Source organism: Entelurus aequoreus, linkage group LG07 (genome assembly GCF_033978785.1).
Source record: "Entelurus aequoreus isolate RoL-2023_Sb linkage group LG07, RoL_Eaeq_v1.1, whole genome shotgun sequence".
In the NCBI taxonomy this organism is placed as follows: domain Eukaryota; kingdom Metazoa; phylum Chordata; class Actinopteri; order Syngnathiformes; family Syngnathidae; genus Entelurus; species Entelurus aequoreus.
Genome location: NC_084737.1, coordinates 9,680,031 through 9,687,768, shown reverse-complemented (window position 1 = coordinate 9,687,768; position 7,738 = coordinate 9,680,031). Strand labels below are relative to the sequence as shown.

The window sequence follows — 7,738 nt, the reverse complement described above, 5'->3', positions numbered from 1 at the left end:
AAACATTTATTTTTAAATTGTAAACATCGCTATACATATTGATACATGAAAAAACAATGATGAAAAAGTGTAAAAGTAAGTTAACTGCATAAAAAACAATTTAAAAAAAATTGTAAGTGTAAAAAAACTGCTAAAAAAACCCGAAATGTTCTAAGTGTAAGAAAAGTAAATTTTATATTGATATATAAAAACATTACTGTAAGCATAAAATTAAGTTAACTGCTTCATAAAAAAATAAGTAAACTGCTGTTAATATTAATAACTTAAACTAAGTTTACTTACAATACACATTCAAAAATAAAAATAGTTGCATGCTGTATTGATGTATAAAAACAATTAAAAAAAATATTGTAAGCATAAAATTAAGTTAACTGCTACATAAAAAAATAAGTGAACTGCTGTTAATATTAAGTTGTTGAAACTGTTAATACATGAAGAAACTATTTTGTTGCAGTTAAAATTACTTAACCGCTGGTATTGCATTCAAAAAATTTTTTTTAAATTGTAAACATCGCTGTACATATGGATAGATGAAAAAAAAATGATGAAAAAAGTGTAAAAGTAAGTTAACCGCATATAAAAAACCATTTAAAAAAAATTGTAAGGGTAAAAAACTGCTAAAAAATAACAAAATGTTCTAAGTGTAAGAAAAGTTAATTTTATATTAATATATAAAAACAAACATTTTTTGTAAGCATAAAATTAAGTTAACTGCTACATTAAAAAATAAGTGAACTGCTGTTAATATTAATAACTTAAAAAAATATTTTTTTTTACAATATACATTCAAAAATAAAAATAGTTGCATGCTATATTGATATATAAAAACATTGGAAAAAATATTGTAAGCATATAATGAAGTTAACTGCTTCATAAAAAAATAAGTGAACTGCTGTTAATATTAATAAGTTGTTGAAACTGTTAATACATGGAGAAACAATTTTGTTGTAGTTAAAATTACTTAACCGCTGGTATTGCATTCAAAACATTTTTTTTTAAATTGTAAACATTGCTGTACATATTGATACATGAAAAAAACCGATGAAAAAGCGTAAAAGTTAACCGCATAAAAAACAATTTTAAAAAATTGTAAGTGTAAAAAAACTCCTAAAAAATAAAATGTTCTAAGTGTAAGAAAAGTACATTTTATATTGATATATAAAAACAATGAAAAAAATATTGTAAGCGTAAAATTAACGACTACATTAAAAAAATAAGTTAACTGCTGTTAATATTAACAACTTAAAAAAATAAGTTTATTTACAATATAAATTCGAAAATAAAAATAGTTGCATACCATATTGATATATAAAAACAATGAAAAAAATATTGTAAGCATAAAATTAAGTTAACTGCTACAAAAAAAAATAAGTGAACTGCTGTTAATATTAAGTTGTTGAAACTGTTAATACATGGAGAAAATGTTTTGTTGTAGTTAAAATTACTTAACCGCTGGTATTGCATTCAAAACATTTTTTTAAAAATTGTAAACATTGCTGTACATATTGATACATGAAGAAAAAATGATGAAAAAGCGTAAAAGTAAGTTAACTGCATAAAAAACAATTTAAAAAAATTGAAAGTGTAAAAAAACTTCTAAAAAATAACAATGTTGTAAGTGTAAGAAAAGTACATTTTATATTGATATATAAAAACATTACTGTAAGCATAAAATTAAGTTAACTTCTTCATAAAAAAATAAGTAAACTGCTGTTAATATTAATAACTTAAACTAAGTTTACTTACAATACACATTCAAAAATAAAAATAGTTGCATGCTATATTGATATATAAAAAAAATTTAAAAAAATATTGTAAGCATAAAATTAAGTTAACTGCTACATAAAAAAATAAGTGAACTGCTGTTAATATTAATAAGTTGTTGAAACTGTTAATACATGGAGAAACTATTTTGTTGTAGTTAAAATTACTTAACCGCTGGTATTGCATTCAAAAAATGTTTTTTTAAATTGTAAACATCGCTGTACATATTGATACATGAAAAAAATGATGAAAAAGCGTAAAAGTAAGTTAACTGCATAAAAAAACAATTTTTAAAAAATTAAGCGTAAAAAAACTGCAAAAAAATAACAAAATTGTTGTAAGTGTAAGAAAAGTAAAATTTATATTGACATATAAAAACAATAAAAAAATTATCGTAAGCATAAAATTAAGTTAACTGCTACATAAAAAATAAGTGAACTAGTGTTAATATTAAGTTGTTGAAACTGTTAATACATGGAGAAACAATTTTGTTGTAGTTAAAATTACTTAACCGCTGGTATTCCATTCAAAAAAAAAATTTTTTGAATTGTAAACATCGCTGTACATATTGATACATGAAAAAAAAATGCTGAAAAAGCGTAAAAGTTAACCGCATAAAAAACAATTTTAAAAAATTGTAAGTGTAAAAAAACTCCTAAACATTAAACTGTTCCAATGAAAAATATATTGTAAGCATAAAATTAAGTTAACTGCTACATAAAAAAATAAGTGAACTGCTGTTAATATTAACAACTTAAAAAAATAAGTTTATTTACAATATACATTCAAAAATAAAAATAATTGCATGCCATATTGATGTATAAAAACAAAACAAAAAATATTGTAAGCATAAAATTAAGTTAACTGCTTCATAAAAAAATAAGTGAACTGCTGTTAATATTAATAAGTTGTTGAAACTGTTAATACATGGAGAAACAATTTTGTTGCAGTTAAAATTACTTAACCGCTGGTATTGCATTCAAAACATTTTTTTTTAAATTGTAAACATCGCTGTACATATTGATACATGAAAAAAAAAAAGATGAAAAAGCGTAAAAGTAAGTTAACTGCATAAAAAACAATTTTAAAAAATTGTAAGTGTAATAAAATTGCAAAAAAAGAACAAAATTGTTGTAAGTGTAAGAAAATTACATTTTATATTGATATATAAAAACAATAAAAAAAATTATTGTAAGCATAAAATTAAGTTAACTGCTACATAAAAAAATAAGTGAACTGCTGTTAATATTAATAACTTAAAAAATAAGTTTATTTACTATGTACATTCAAAAATAAAAATAGTTGCATGCTATATTGATGTATAAAAACAATGGAAAAATAATTTTTTGCAATGTGTTGCTGCCATTAAATTCTAAGTTCATGATTATTTGCAAAACAAAAACATGAAATATCTTGTCTTTGCAGTCTATTCAATTGAATATACGTTGAAAAGGATTTGTTGTATTCTCTTTTTATTTACCATTTACACAACGTGACAACTTCACTGCTTTTGGTAATATTTGTTGCAATATTGGACACTATTTTTTTTCCTAAACATCGCTGTACATATGGATAGATGAAAAAAATGATGAAAAAAGTGTAAAAGTAAGTTAACCACATATAAAAAAACATTTAAAAAAAATTGTAAGTGTAAAAAAACTGCTAAAAAAACCCAAAATGTTCTATGTGTAAGAAAAGTTAATATTATATTGATATATAAAAACAATACAAAAATTATTGTAAGCATAAAATTAAGTTATCTGCTACATAAAAAAAATTGAACTGCTGTTAATATTAATAACTTAAAAAAATAAGTTTATTTACAATATACATTCAAAAATAAAAATAGTTGCATGCTATATTGATATATAAAAACAATGGAAAAAAATATTGTAAGCATAAAAATAAGTCAACTGCTACAAAAAAAAAAGTGAACTGCTGTTAATATTAAGTTGTTGAAACAGTTAATACATGGAGAAACTATTTTGTTGTAGTTAAAATTACTTAACCGCTGGTATTGCATTCAAAAAATGTTTTTTAAAATTGTAAACATCGCTGTACATATGGATAGATGAAAAAAATGATGAAAAAAGTGTAAAAGTAAGTAAACCGCATATAAAAAAACATTAAAAAAAAATTGTAAGTGTAAAAAAACTGCTAAAAAATAAAATGTTCTAAGTGTAAGAAAAGTTAATTTTTTATTAATATATAAAAACAATTACAATTTTTTTGTAAGCATAAAATTAAGTTAACTGCCACATAAAAAAAGTGAACTGCTGTTTGTATTAATAACTTAAAAAAATATTTTTTTTACAATATACATTCAAAAATAAAAATAGTTGCATGCTATATTGATATATAAAAACCATGGAAAAAATTATTGTACGCATAAAATTAAGTTAACTGCTTCATAAAAAAATAAGTGAACTGCTGTTAATATTAAAAACTTAAAAAAATAAGTTTATTTACAATATACATTCAAAAATAAAAAATAGTTGCGTGCAAAAAAACAAGTGATCTATTATGCATTAAAACAATGAATGCGAGTGTAAAAAGAAAAAGTATTTATTATTATTATTGGAAACAGCAATAGGACGTCCATCAAGCATTATTACACACGTCGCCTTTCATTTGCGTCGCCCTTCTTCCTCCGCTGGAAATGCAAATTCAGAATACGACGTGCATCTCCCCCCCCCCCCTCTCCATCCCCCCCAACATGCCCCCCTTAAACATGTTCCCCTGCAGCTCCTCTGTAATTAGGCTTGTCGCATCGCTGCTTCTAATCCTGCATGATTTCAGGACCGTCTTTGTCTCCACACTTGTTAGCGTGTGTGTGTGTGTGTGTGTGTGTGTGTATGTGTGTGTGTGTGTGTGTGTGTGTGTGTGTGTGTGTGTGTGTGTGTGTGTGTGTGTGTGTGTGTGTGTGTGTGTGTGTGTGTGTGTGTGTGTGTGTGTGTGTGTGTGTGTGTGTGTGTGTGTGTGTGTGTGTGTTGCAGATCATGGGTGGAAATCAAAGTTGGGTTGTACAGTATACTAGTATAGTACCTACATACTAAAGAATCATATTCCGTACTATACCGCCTCTAAAAAAAAAAAAGTATGGTGACATTGCTTGTTTTAGGAACAGAGGAGCATGTTGGGCAGCGCGCGCACACAGAGTACTTACAAGCAGACACAGTGTGTAGACAGAAAAGGGACAATGGACGCATTTTGGTGTAAAAAGTCAAGATAAAGGTGAAGTTATAACACTGAAACACCCTCAGGAAGAGCTGCTTTAACACATGGCTAGCTAGCTAGCGGCTAACGTCCATCCGCAGTGTTTTAGCTACTGATAAATCACTAATTCTCGCCTCCATGGCGACAAATAAAGTACGTTTCTTTCAAGTAACATTATCACTGGAGGAGGAGGAATAGCTAAACATGCTTCACTACACACCGTAGGAGGATACAATAGCTCACCGCCGTCACAATGTAAACAAATGCCATGGCTGGCATCCACTGTAATGATACCAAGTACAGGAGTGTATCTAGTTGATACTACTGTGATTACATTGATATTTTTTAGCATCACAAAATCTTTTTTCCTTTTTTAAAATGTATATAATGTTTATGAAGTCAGTAAATACGTCCCTGGACACATGAGGACTTTGAATAGGACCAATGTATGATCCTGTAACTACTTGGTATCAGTCAATGTATGACCCTGTAACTACTTGGTATCAGTCAATGTATGATCCTGTAACTACTTGGTATCAGTCAATGTATGATCCTGTAACTACTTGGTATCAGTCAACGTATGATCCTGTAACTACTTGGTATCAGTAAATGTATGATCCTGTAACTACTTGGTATCAGTAAATGTATGATCCTGTAACTACTTGGTATCAGTAAATGTATGATCCTGTAACTACTTGGTATCAGTAAATGTATGATCCTATAACTACTTGATATCACGCATGGCTAGCTTCTGTGCTGTTGTGTGCTTAGCTGTTGTGTAGCAGCCAGCTCCGTATGGGACACTTTACATGCAAATGTATTTAAGTTGAAGTGGGGTGGTGATTGTATTTGACGACAACTAGTTCATCAGGTTAAGTGAGTTGACTGATGCGGACACGTTTGTTACTGGGTACTTTCTAATATGCTTTTTTCACGCAAAACGGGCAGCGTGTGATCTGTGGATAGAGAGGGGGCGGCCATGCTTGTGTGTGTCATTGTGTGTCATTGTGGGTGTTGTGTGATTGTGAGTGTCGTGTATGTCATTGTGTGTGTTGTGTATGTCATTGTGTGTGTTGTTTGTTATTGTGTGTGTTGTGTCATTGTGTGTGTTGTGTATGTCATTGTGTGTGTTGTGTGTCATTGTGGGTGTTGTGTGATAGTGTGTGTCGTGTATGTCAGTGTGTGTTGTGTGTTATTGTGTGTATTGTGTCATTGTGTGTGTTGTGTATGTCATTGTGTGGGTAGTGTGTTATTGTGTGTGTTGTGTCATTGTGTGTGTTGTGTATGTCATTGTGTGTGTTGTGTGCGTCATTGTGTGTTGTGCGTTTGATTGTGTGTGTTTCATTGTGTATGTTGTGTGTGTGTCATTGTGTTTAATTGTGTGTGTTAGTGTGTGTCATTGTGCGTCATTGTGTCATTGTGTGTTGTGTGTCATTGTGTTTAATTGTGTGTGTTAGTGTGTGTAATTGTGCGTCATTGTGTCATTGTGTGTTGTGTGTCATTGTGTTTAATTGTGTTTGTTAGTGTGTGCCTTGTGTGTGTCATTGTCATTGTGTGTGTTAGTGACTGTCATTGTGTATTGTGTGCGTCATTGTGTGTGTTGTGTGTGTGATTGTGTGTGTCGTTGTGTTCAATTGTGTTAGTTTGTGTGTCATTGTGTCATTGCATGTGTTGTGTCTGTGTGTTGTGTGTGTCATTGTGTGTGTTGGTGTGTGCGTTGTGTGTGTCATTGTGTCATTGTGTGTGTTATTGACTGACATTGTGTATTGTGTGCGTCATTGTGTGTGTTGTGCGTGTGATTGTGTGGGTTGTGTGTGTGTCATTGTGTTTAATTGTGTTAGTTGGCGTGTCATTGTGTCATTGCATGTGTTGTGTGTGTTGGTGTGTGTGTCATTGTGTCATTGTGTGTGTTGTGTATGATGTGTGTCATTGTGTGTTGTGTGTGTCATTGTGTTTAATTGTGTGTGTTTGTGTGTGCCATTGTGTCTTTGTGTGTGTTATTGACTGTGTGTTGTGTGTGTGTGTGTATTTTGTGTGTCATTGTGTGTGTTGTGCGTGTGATTGTGTTGGTTGTGTTCTCATTGTGTGTGTTGTGTGTGTCATTGTGTGTGTCTTTGTGTTTAATTGTGTGTTAGTGTATGTGTTGTGTGTGTCATTGTGTGTATTGTGTGTGTCGTTGTGTCAATGTGTGTGTTATAGTTTGTGTCATTGTGCATGTCATTGTGTGTGTTGTGTGTGTCATTGTGTGTGTAGTGTGTTTCATTGTGTGTGTGTTATTTTGTGTGTCATTGTGTGTCAGTGTGTTTCATTGTGTGTGTGTTATTGACTGTGTCGTTGTGTGTGTGTGTGTCATTGTGTGTGTGTGTGTGTGGTTGTGTGTCATTGTGTGGTTTGTGTGTGATGTGTGTCATTGTGTGTCATCGTGTGTTGTGTGTGTCATTGTGTTTAATTGTGTGTGGCTGTGTGTGCCATTGTGTCATTGTGTGTGTTATTGACTGTGTGTTGTGTGTGTGTGTGTATTTTGTGTGTCATTGTGTGTGTTGTGCGTGTGATTGTGTTGGTTGTGTTCTCATTGTGTGTGTTGTGTGTGTCATTGCGTGTGTCTTTGTGTTTAATTGTGTGTTAGTGTATGTGTTGTGTGTGTCATTGTGTGTATTGTGTGTGTCGTTGTGTCATTGTGTGTGTTATAGTTTGTGTCATTGTGCATGTCATTGTGTGTGTGTTGTGTGTGTCATTGTGTGTGTAGTGTGTTTCATTG

The 7,738-nt window shown here is 30.3% G+C and overlaps 1 protein-coding gene across 1 annotated transcript in view; it reads left to right on the top strand.

The window, feature by feature from the left end:
* The window catches only part of LOC133652947 (plexin-A2-like), a 96,707-nt gene that overhangs the window by 61,826 nt on the left and 27,143 nt on the right, over nt 1-7,738 (top strand). The gene's annotated exons all lie outside the window — the stretch shown is intronic.